Source organism: Portunus trituberculatus, chromosome 3, assembly GCF_017591435.1.
Source record: "Portunus trituberculatus isolate SZX2019 chromosome 3, ASM1759143v1, whole genome shotgun sequence".
NCBI lineage: Eukaryota > Metazoa > Arthropoda > Malacostraca > Decapoda > Portunidae > Portunus > Portunus trituberculatus.
In genome coordinates, this window is record NC_059257.1 from 1,282,381 (window position 1) to 1,294,130 (window position 11,750).

General features: G+C 47.5%; 1 pseudogene; it reads right to left on the reverse strand.

Annotated features, from left to right (window-relative positions):
• The window catches only part of LOC123508309, an 11,628-nt pseudogene extending 1,027 nt beyond the window's left edge, over window positions 1-10,601 (reverse strand).
• Between the last annotated feature and the right edge of the window lie 1,149 nt (window positions 10,602-11,750).

Consider the following 11,750-nt stretch of genomic DNA (forward strand, 5'->3'; position numbering starts at 1 on the left):
TTTTTGGTGTGTGTGTGTGTTGTGTGTGTTTGTGTGTGCTGTGTTTGTGTGGGTTTGGGTTGTGTGTGTTTGTTGTGTGTGTGTGTGTGTGTGTGTGTGTGTGTGTGTGTGTGTGTGTGTGTGTCTGTGTGTGTGTGTGTGTGTGTGTGTGTGTGTGTGTGGAGGGTGGTTAGCGGCGCACACCTGCAGCACGTGGTCATGGGCGTGGCGATGCACGTTGATCTGGGTCCAGGCGCCGTGGTCCTTGCGGTAGTAGCGTGAAGGCCGTGATGGGCGCGCCGCCTGTATCGCCTTGCTTCCACTGCACTTTCACGCTGCGCTCGGACGACGAGGACGCCAGCACCAGCGGCGCGGAGGGCGGCACTGGCAGGGGAGGGAGAGAGAATGAGGGGTGGTTGTTTGAGGGATGGCCAGGGGTGTGATGGCGGTGCATTACTCACTGACAGGCGGGAACAGTGTGGGACTCACCGAGCACTGTGAGGGCGTGCGTGATGTGGTCATAGCCGTGCTTGTTGGTCACCGTGCACGTGTAGTTGCCTGAGTCCTGGCGCTGCGCCTCCTGCACCACCAGGCCGCCGTCACCCTTCACCAGGCGCCCCTCGCCGCTCACCTGACGCCCCTGGTAGGTCCACACCAGCTGAGGTCGCGGCTGGCCCACGTGGCCACATGGCAGCGTCACGTCACGGCCCCGCTCCGCCCTGATGGTGGAGGCGGTGGAGTAGATTGCCGCCGCCACAGTGTTGGTGAGGGTGACGCGCGCTGTGCCGGAGGGACCCTCTCCCACCCTGGTGGCCGCCAACACCTCCACCTCCACCAGGCTGCCCAGCACGTTGTCCACCTGCAAGGGGAGAGGGAGAGGCGTCACGCCTTGCCTTCCTACTGGGACGTGTTAACTTTCCCCTCAGCATGCCAGGACCCCACGGGCCGCCTGTCCCCCTGGCTTACCTGCACCCAGGTGACCGTGCCCGCCACCGTGGTGGTGCCTTCACGCCCGTGCCCGCCGCCCAGCCGCGTCTCCACCACGCGCCACTTGACGGTGTAGGACACGATGCGACCTCCGGGTCTCGCCGGTGCCGCCCACGACACAATGAAGGCTCCGGCGCCCGACACCACGCCCCTCACGCTGAGTGGACGTCCTGGAACTATGGCGAGACTTCTCAGCACAACCATGAAAATCCCCGAATAAACTTGCCTTCATGAGTCCCTGACTGATTCCCGACAATACCTTCCCTCCATCTGCCCCGCCCACCTACCATCTTCCTCCGTGGTGCACAGCGTTGCTACGGACCAGGGCCCGTCTCCCGCCCCGGTGAAGGCCCGCACCCTCACGCTGTAATTGGTCGCTGCCTCCAGCCCCGTCAGCACCTCCGTCAGCGTCCTGGTCTGCGTCTTGCGCGAAGCCTCACTCCAGCCGTCCCAGCGCTCGTACTCCAGCCTGGGGGAGCACGCCAAGTGGCCGGTTATCGCCTGTCACGTGAAGGAAGGTAGCCATGGAAAGGACGAGGTTCTGGTATAACTCAACAAGGGAGGCGGTGGCATAGTGGATACGGTGGTGAGCGTGGGATCGGGCAGATGTCCACGCGTTGGTTCGAATCCCACCACGTACAGCCTTAAAACACTTTGCCATTTGTCGAGTGGTTTAGAGTTACTTACATATCACCATGATACCCAGATTCTAGGTGGTTACACTCGAGATGAGCTTGGGCGGTGATATGGGCCCTAATATGTGTACCACTATAAATAAAATTGCCTGCGCCACTAATGGGAGGAAGCTAAACAGCGCTTCCTATACACTCTTCAAGTGTGCCTACAGGCGCTCTAGGCCTTACCGTAAAAGAACAAAAAAGGGACAGGACACCACGAGGCGGATGAATCTATCCACTTGTAAATTTCTACTGCAGATTAGAAGTTACTACAACAATTAATACATCTATTTCTACTACCACCACATTCCATACCACCACCACCAAAGTTCCTTATCCACTACAACCACAACACTCTGTACCAACACCACCAGAAATCTTTATCCACCACCACCACCACGACCACCGCCACCACTCCATTGACGAAACAGGACAACAAGACGAGAGAAAGAAGACCGTCTTGGTGAGCACGTGACCGCAACAGAGCGTCTTCCCTCGAGAGCCTTGGACTAAATTTAATGAGGAAACTTTTATGACAGTCGGAATGACCGCGGCGTGGCTTCTGTGTACCCGGATCGGAGGCTGAAAGTTACGGTGGATCGGCGAAGTGGCGACATGAAAGGCACGAACGGACCAAGGAGGGGACAGGACCGATAAAGGCAAGACGGAACGACCCTGCAGAGTGGAATGGCGGAGGGAATGACAAGGGAAAGTGGAGTAACAGGAAAAATAGGAATCAAGAGAAAGATGAGGTGGAATAAGAGGAAATGGAACTAAAAGAATACGATGAAGAATGACAAAGCGAAGAGGAATGACAAGAGAAACTGGAGTAACGAGAGAAATAGGAATAACAAGATAGACAAGGTGGAATAAGAGGAAATGCAACTAAGTGAATGATACGATAAAGAATGACAAAAGGAAGTGGAATGACAGAGTGAAATGTTATAAATAGACAGGAGAGAATGAAGTGGATTAAAGCAAATAAGTGGAGCTTGGGGAATGATAGGAGAAAGATGAGAAAGAAGCAAAGGAAAAGAAGGATGACAAAAGGAAAAGGATGATAAAATTATGTGGAATGAGAAGACGAAACGGAATGGAGACAATGACAATGAATGAACAAGACAAGGTGGAATGATGAAGGTTGATATGATGACAAAAATAAAAAAGATGTGGAATTATAGACGCATGTAGAAAGATAACAAAAAGAATACGGAATGATAAAGTGGAATGCTATAACGTACGATAACAAAGTGCATAAAGAAGAAAATTGAGTGACATAACGCTGAAGAATGACAAAATGAAGAAAAGAAAAAAAAGGTAAAAGAAATAACAGAAGGAAGCGAAATGAGAGAAGAATGTGGACTAAATTGCGGATAACGAATAATAAATAAGAAAAAATAAATAAATAGAATCGAAACTACATAAAAAATTGTTACGAAAATAAGAAAAAACAAATGTGATCATGATAAAATACAACAACAACAACAACAACAACAACAACAACAATAATAGACACGAACAAAAAATACATGAAATAAAAGATGAAGGGAAAAAAAGGTGGAATTTTTTTATTGTGCTGCGATGGATCTCCAGGGAAACACTCGCTATAATGTGATTTTTTCCCCCATCAACCTAAATAAAAACAAAACTAAATTTCTTTCACCTCCATTACTGCAAAGAGAGAGAGAGAGAGAGAGAGAGAGAGAGAGAATTCAGGTGACTCTTATCTAAATCTCATCTATTTTGTGGCTTTATACAATGTCCCTGGTGACCGTCACACACACACACACACACACACACACACACACTCCGTTCTGTCATATCCACACCTAAATCTACAAAATGTTTCCAAAATCGTTCACACTCATCCCATAATGTATCACTCTCTCTCTCTCTCTCTCTCTCTCTCTAATTTGTTTACTCTTGTTTTTATGTTTGTTTGTTTGTTTGTATGTTTATTTGTTTGTTTTGTGTGTGTCTTCATCTTCCTTCTTCGTTTTCTTTTTTTCGTATTGTTCTCATTATCATTGTCTTCTTTTCTCATTTTTAATAACCTTACGTATCTCTCTCTCTCTCTCTCTCTCTCTCTCTCTCTCTCTCTCTCTCTCTCTCTCTCTTCCCTCTGGTTTGTGTTCTGAATATCGCGTTCCGTTCATGTATAAAGTGGAAGGTGTCATTTTTTTTGTTATTTTTTTCATTTTTATTCTTTTCTCCCTTCGTTCGTTATTCAATATTCTCACTTCTTTTCTTTCTCTCCAGTGTTTTTGTTCTTCTTTAGTTTCGCTGCCGATGTTATGTACTCTCCTTTTATTTCTTCTTGATTTATGTTTTGTTTTATCTTTTATTTTATTTTTGACAATTTGAGTGAAGCTACGTAAGTTAGGAAAGCGATAAGATAAAATAAGAGACAAGAGAGGATGATTGAGAGAATATAGATTAACCACGTCAGTACTGGGACACATTTTTACCTTGAGATTTGTGTACGATTAGACCATTTTATTGACGTTAGGAAGGGTCTATGGAGGTTAGAAAATTAATGGCTACAGTCCTCACTATTCTAATTCCCACATAAGTTTCTGAGGCTGTACAAAATCACCAAATAGTAAGTAGAATGAATATGAAAACACGTCATGGTACTGAAGGGGTTAATGAAAGGAGAATAAATGAACAACAGTGGAAAGATGAATGAAACTAACAAAAAAAATGAGGGTCTATATGGAAGAAGATGGGACAGAGACAAGAAATGCTAAATGGTGGAAAATTGAAAGAACGAAAAATCAAAAGCTGTAGAAAGATAAAGGAGACGAACAGGAAGAAAAAAGAAAATGGTCCATCATGGAGAAGATGAGACATACACAAGACAGGGTGAGGGAAAATAGAAAAAAACTAAAAAAAAAAATTAAAAGCGGTAGAGAGATAAGTGAGACGAACAGGAAGTAAAAAAAAAAGTCCATCTGGGCAATTACTGACACTAAAAATGAAGGAAGGAATGAGAAAAAAGATACTTCCTAACAAAAAGGAAAATTGATATAGTGAGACGAGGCACACACAGCAGCGCAGCCCTTCAAGTCAGTTTCTATTCGCGCTTCACGTCCATTTACATTTCAATCTCATGAATTCCCTCTTGCTCCATTTCACCCAACTTGTCCCACTCTCTCTCTCTCTCTCTCTCTCTCTCTCTCTCTCTCTCTCTCCAAAACCCCACCGCCACCACTACCCCCACCACCATCCACTTTCATCCACCCCCGTCACCTACCTCCCCCCAGCCAGCCAGGTGTCACAGACGTCGCGTCATTATTAGTTGCCAAATCCAACGCTTCACGGAATTGCTAATACGAGCAGTGGCCTTCACCAGCCAGACTCTGCACACACACACACACACACACACACACACACACACACACACACACACACACACACACGCACATTTATATTTTTCATCGTTTAGAGTTTGTCTGCAAAAAATGCGGCAAAATGGAAATGAGTACACGTAATTAGGGGAGTTGCAGCAGGTTTTAATGAAATGGCTGGCAAATTACGCTCTCGTCCGTACAAATATGGTTAAAGAGAATTAATTCATCTTGTGTCCTGTTAATCCCGACTGACGAGGGCTTGCAGCCGCCGCCGCCGCCGCCACTGCCGCGCCGCACGGTAACACAGCCCGACGCGGCCATCACGCAGCTTCCGGCCAGTCTTGCAGCGCGTGGAGGCGTGATGAACGGCCTGCCTCGCCACACACACCTGTTACCCTCATTCACCTGCACTCACCCCACACCTGCGCCCTCCTCACTGTCACCCTCCCCACATCCCCCTCCCAGCACCTCTTCTCTCCCATCACCACCCTGACACTGATGCCTCGCCGCCTCCACCTTTGCTCAGCGTGCCTCACCTGTAGCCCCGCAGCGTGCCATGGTGCAGGCGGGTCTCGGGTGGGTCCCACGTCACCTGAACTTGGTTCCAGGACAGGCCGGTGCAGTGCAGGTTAAGGGGCGACCCTCCGGGAGCTGCGGGACGAGACACACTCCTGAGTAAGACAAGTTCATCCCTGCCTCTGCTCCAGTGTGGCCAGACTCATCACATGGGAAGGGAGGGAGTGAAGAGGAGGAACCGTCACTCACCGTCTTCCCTAGTGGTGACTGCTGCCGGGGGACTGAGCGGGCCGGCGCCCTCTGTGTTGAACGCTTGCACCACCACCTGGTAGTCCGTGTGGGGCTCCAGGTCGTCCAGGCTCACCGTCCAAACACCTTCGCTCTCCACGCCGCCGCGGCCACTCTCCGAGCTCTCCACCGTCGTAAAGTTGTACTGGGGGACTCCCAGCTCTGGCGGGCCGGGCAGAGGCGTCACGTGAGTTAATGGTTCATATGGCTGTTATGACCCGCTCAGGCAGCCCCTAACACATGGACACGAGCGTGCATACACACACACACACACACACACATACACACACACACACACACACACACACACACACACACACACACACACAACACAACACACACACACACACACACACACACACACACACACAAACACAAACACAAACACAACACAACACAACACAACACAACACAACACACAAACACACACACACACACACTCACCCAACCTTCCTGATGACGGGGCGTAACTGAGGTAGTACCCCAGGATGGTGCCGTGGGTCTGGTCGGGGCGGCGGGCGCCAGGACACTCGCACCTCTCGCGGCGCCATGGCCTCCGCCCGCAGGTCTCTTGGGCGGCGCCGGGCTTCGGCAGAGGTGGTGAGGCGCAGCTCTTCAGAGGGCGGCGACCTGCCCAGGTGGTTGGTGGCCACCACACGCACCACGTACTCCGTGGCGGGCAGCAGCGGCGACACCTCCACCCCCGCCGCCACGCCAGAGGCAGGCACTGGCACCGCCCGCGCCTCGCCCCACCCCTCCAGGGCACGCCGAAACTGCAGAACATAGGACGCTGGTGGCGGCTCCGGCGCCGTCCACGACACCCGCACTGCACGGGAGCCCTCAGCCACCACGCGCAGGCCCCGCGGCGCTGACGGAGGCTCTGAGGGGCACCAATTGTACACCTTACATCACAGTAGTAGTAGTAGTAGTAGTAGTAGTAGTAGTAGTAGTAGTAGTAGTAGTAGTCAAAATCAACATTCTTCCCCACACACACACACACACACACACACACACACACACACCGTGCACGTTGAGCCTGATGGTGTGGGAGTTCCTGCCGTAGGCGTTGTGTGCCGTGCAGGTGTACACGCCCGCGTCACTCTGGATGGCGCCGCTCACCTCAAGCTTCGCCAGCGTCTCCCCGCCTGGCTCTACCGACACGCTCTCAGAATACCTGTAGTAGTAGTAGTAGTAGTATAGTAGTAGTAGTAGTAGTAGTAAAAGGAGGAAGAGGAGGACGAAAAGGAGGAAGAAAAAGAAGGGAAGGAGGAGAAAAGAGGAAAGCAAGAAAGAAGAAAAGGAACAGAAGATGGAGCAAGAGAAGTAAAAGAAGTAAACAAAGAGAGAGAGAGAGAGAGAGAGAGAGAGAGAGAGAGAGAGAGAGAGAACCACGACAAAAAGAGCAAACGAGGAAAAAAAATCAAAACTACCCACAAGCCTCACCAATGAACCAGCACAACGGAACACAACACACACACACACACACACACACACACACACACACACACACACACACACACACCGTCCTCGTAACACTTCCGGCAGTTACCTTGGCGAGTGATGGAGGGAGGAGCCGCGCAGGGACCACGTGACTGTGAGCGGAGAGTCCCCACGCACGCGACACTCCATTACCGAGGTCTCCTGCCCTTACATCCACCGAGGAGGACCCGCTAAGTAAGGCGCCGCTGAAGGAGAGAGAGGTGAAGGTGAGATCAGCAGACTTTTGGTGAGGTGTGTTGTGTATAAATGATAAAATTGCAACTCCTTTTTCTTATGCAACAGGGAAAGCTGGCCAAGGGTAACAAAAAATAAATAGAAAAGGCCCACTTGATTGCCAGTTCCATAAAATATTAAGAGAGTCAAAACTCTGGGAGAAATGTCTTGAAACCTCCTTCCCTGTCTGCTTCTGTGTATTCCACCTCCATATGATTTGAAATAATTTAGGAGGGGGGGTTTCAAGACGTTCATCCCATTCTTTTGGCTGATTTTTTTTTTACTATGTATGGGAACTGGCACCTCAGTTTTTTTTATTTTTATTTTTTAATCACCATTTTTGTTGTCTTTGGCCTGTTTTTCCCTCTTACATAAAAGGAAAACTCGGATATAATGCATTGACTCAATCTCCTTCCCTCATTCACTTACTAAGACTTAATATTGTTTTCTTTTCACTATTCTACATCACCATTACTTCGTCCCATCTTATCTAAAACAATAAAAACAATCTTCACTAGCACCCCTTCACCATCCCATCACCTCATCACCATCCCTACCTTCGTTTAAACTCCTTCCCTCATTCACTTACTAAGTCTTATGTATTCGTTTCTTTTCACTATCTTACATCATCTTAATCTTGTCCCATTTTACTTAAAACAACAAAAACAATCTTTCACTACCACCTCTTCACCATATCACCTCATCACCATCCCCACCATGATTTAAGCTCCATCCTTCACACCTCATTCACTTTCACTATTCACATCACCATTATCTAGTCCTATCCTACAAAACAAAATTCCTATACTATCATCCCCTTCACTATCTCTTCCCATCATCATCTCCAACATCATTTAAACTCAGTCCCTCATTCACTTAGTAAGATTTTTATATTTTTTTTCTATTCACTATTTACATCACCAAACTACCCCAATCTTACCTAACATAACAAAAACAACCTTTATTACCACCCTTCACCATCTCATTACCTCATCACCATCCCCAGCATGAAATTAAACCCATCCTTCACACTTCATCTATTTTCACTATTTACTTCACCATTACCTCGTCCTAACTTACCAAAAAAAAAATATCGTTTACTATCACCCCTTCACCATCCCATCACCTCATCACCATCCCCAACATCATTCAAACTCCATCTCTCATTCACTTACTAAACTTCATATACATTTTTTTTTACTTTTACATCACCATTACCTAGTCCCATATTACCTAAAACAACAAAATCAACCTTTACTACCATCCCTTCACCATCCCTTCACCATCCCACCACCTCCTCAGCATCCCCCCTACAGTTCACGGAGATCTTGATAGTGGCAGTGAGGTGAGTGAGGGTTCTCAGCCCGGCACACGTAGATCCCGGCGTGACTCGGCTCGGCCCGCGCCACGTAGAGGGAGCCTTCTGTACGGCGCGTGGGGTCACCAACTCGACGCCTCGGAAAGTCTCGGTTCCTGGAGAAGAGGAAGATGTCGGTTGGGTTTTAGGAAGGTTAAGAAGGCACTGTGTTAGGTTAGGTTAGGTTCCTTAGGTTAAGTTTCTGGTTAGGTTAGAAAGCCATTGGGTTAGGTTAGGTTAGGTTAGGAAGGCACTGGGTTAGGTTAAGGTTAGGTTAGGAAAGCCATTGGGTTGTTTAGGTTAGGTCAGGGGAAATTTTAGGTTAGGTTAGGTTAGGTTAGGAAGGCACTGGGTTAGGTTGGGTTAGGTTAGGTTGGTTGGGAGTTTAGGTTAGGTTCAGGAAGGCACTGGGTTAGGTTAGGTTAGGTTAGGATAGGATAGGTTAGGAAGGCATTGGTTTGGATAGGGTTGTGAAGGAAGTTTTTTTTTTTTGTTACCTTTTTGTTTTTAGCTCTTTCGTTATTTTTGTTAATGTTTCCTGTTGTTATTTTTTGGGTCTTTCATGTTGTTTTTGTCTTTCTTCCGTGTCTCTCGTTTTCTGATTCTACGGAAGATCTATGAAACTCTCTCTCTCTCTCTCTCTCTCTCTCTCTCTCTCTCTCTCTCTCTCTCTCTCTCTCCAGTAGTAGTATTAGCAACAGTAGTAGTTTAATCATCGTAAATGCAAATCCTCAAGCAGTAAAAGCACACACACAAGAAGAGAGAAGAGAAGAGAGAGAGGGGGGGAAAAAAAACCCATGACTCCTGGTGCACAGCCTCACACAGCCAAAAGAGGCAACAGGGACCTGAGCTGCACCTGCCAACGGGAAAGATAAGCCTCGACACCCCCAACCAGGAACCAGGCAGTGAGCAAGCGAACCCGAGGGAAAAGTGGACTTAAATATGTGTTTTGGCTTAGTATTGACACAGCGCCCACCAGTCAGACCTGCCAGCTGCTCACTTCACTCCCTTCCACTTCGCCCTGGACTCGCTAACTCGCAGGTAAACACTCCTGAGCCTCGCACAAGCCCAGGTAAAACGTAATCTTTATCCTCGACCCAAGCAGAGGCACGGGCGATGGAGTTTGCTGTGCTGGAGAATTTTGCCAGCTGTGTTTCGACCGGTGAATGTTAAGTCTCACTCTGCTTACTCGCTGTTCCTGCCTATTTCTTCTTCTGTCTGTCTGTTCTGTTTCTGTTTCTCTCTCTTCTCTCTCTCTCTCTCTCTCTCTCTCTCTCTCTCTCTCTCTCTTCCTGGAATATCTAATTGGAATCGGTTTAAGTGAGTTCACAAGAGTTTATACAACTATAGATATTATTCCCACTTGTTTTTTTGACAAGTGAATGTTATGTCTGATTACTTACTCTCCACTCGTGCCTACCTTCTCTGTCCATCTGTTTGTCTTTATCTGGAATAACTATTTGGATCAGTTTAAGTGAGTTCACAAGAGTTTCTACTGCTACATACAATTTTTCCAGCTGTTTTTATTTTTTACTTAAGAATGTTACGTCTGATTCTACTTACTCTCCATTCGTTCCTACCTTCTCTGTCTATCTGTCTGTCTCTCTCTGGAATATGTAATTGGGGTCAGTTTAAGTAAATTTATAAGAGTTTGTACTGCGATATAGAATTATTCCAGCTTTTTTTTTTATTAAAGGATGTTACTTCTGATTCTACTTACTCTCCATCCATGCCTACTTTCTTTGTCTATCTGTCTGTCTGTCTCTCTGGAAGTAAATTCATAAGAGTGTGTATTTCTATAGAGAATTTTTCCAGCTGTTTTTTAGACTAAAGAATGTTACGTCTGATTCTACTTATTTCCCACCTGCCTACCTCTCTCTGTCTATCCGTCTGTCTCCCTTTGGAATATCTAATTTGGATCAGCTTAAGTAAGAGTGTGAGTCCGTAAGAGTTTACAAAGCGAGAGAACTTTTAGCAGGTGTGTATCGACCAGGAGGTGTTGAATAAAGCCTGTGTCTGCTGTAATCTAATCGTTTGTACCTTCTTTGTCTATCCTGTCTCTGGAATATTTGTAACCCCAACACCAGAAGAGTAAGTTTAGTGAGTATAGACGATTAACTCCCTTCGGTACCATGACGCATTTCCCTACTCATTTCGGTTACTTTACGATTTGATACAGCTTCAGAAACCTATGTGTGGGATCAGAATAGTGAAGACTGTAGCCATAAATTTTCTGACCTCCATAGACCCTTCCTAATGTCAATAAAATGGTCTAATCGTACGCAAATCTCATGGTAAAAAATGTGTCCCCGTATTGCAGGGGTTAAAGGGAGGTTTTTGGAGGTCCAGTATTTCGTGTTGCGTGTTGTTTGTTGTATTGTTGAGTTACGTAAGCTTGAATGTAATCTGCTTCAGTCGTGCAACCCCTGTTTTTTTCTCTCTCTCTCTCTCTCTCTTCTGTTCACGGTAAGTGGGATTTTGGAACCTGTGTTTCGAGCGAGGGTGATTGTTAAGCCTGACTACATTGTGCTTCACTCCAGCGTACACACACACACACACACACACACACACACACACATACACACACACACACACACACACACACACACACACACACACCCTCTCTCTGTTTGGCCTCCTCAACAAGGAAAAAGTCCGTGCAGTTCTGCTGGGTTTGGCCACGTTGGTGTCCCAGGTAACGAACGTGCGGACTCCCTCGCTCGCTCTGCTGCCCTAACCAACGACAACTTCCCGCATCCCATTCCCGCCGCCGACTGCTTCCCAGCCCTCACTTCCATGCTCCGAGACTTATGGCAGTCTTCATGGAACATGCAGAATGACAACAAACTCCATGCCATCAAGCCCACCGTCTTCCCGTGG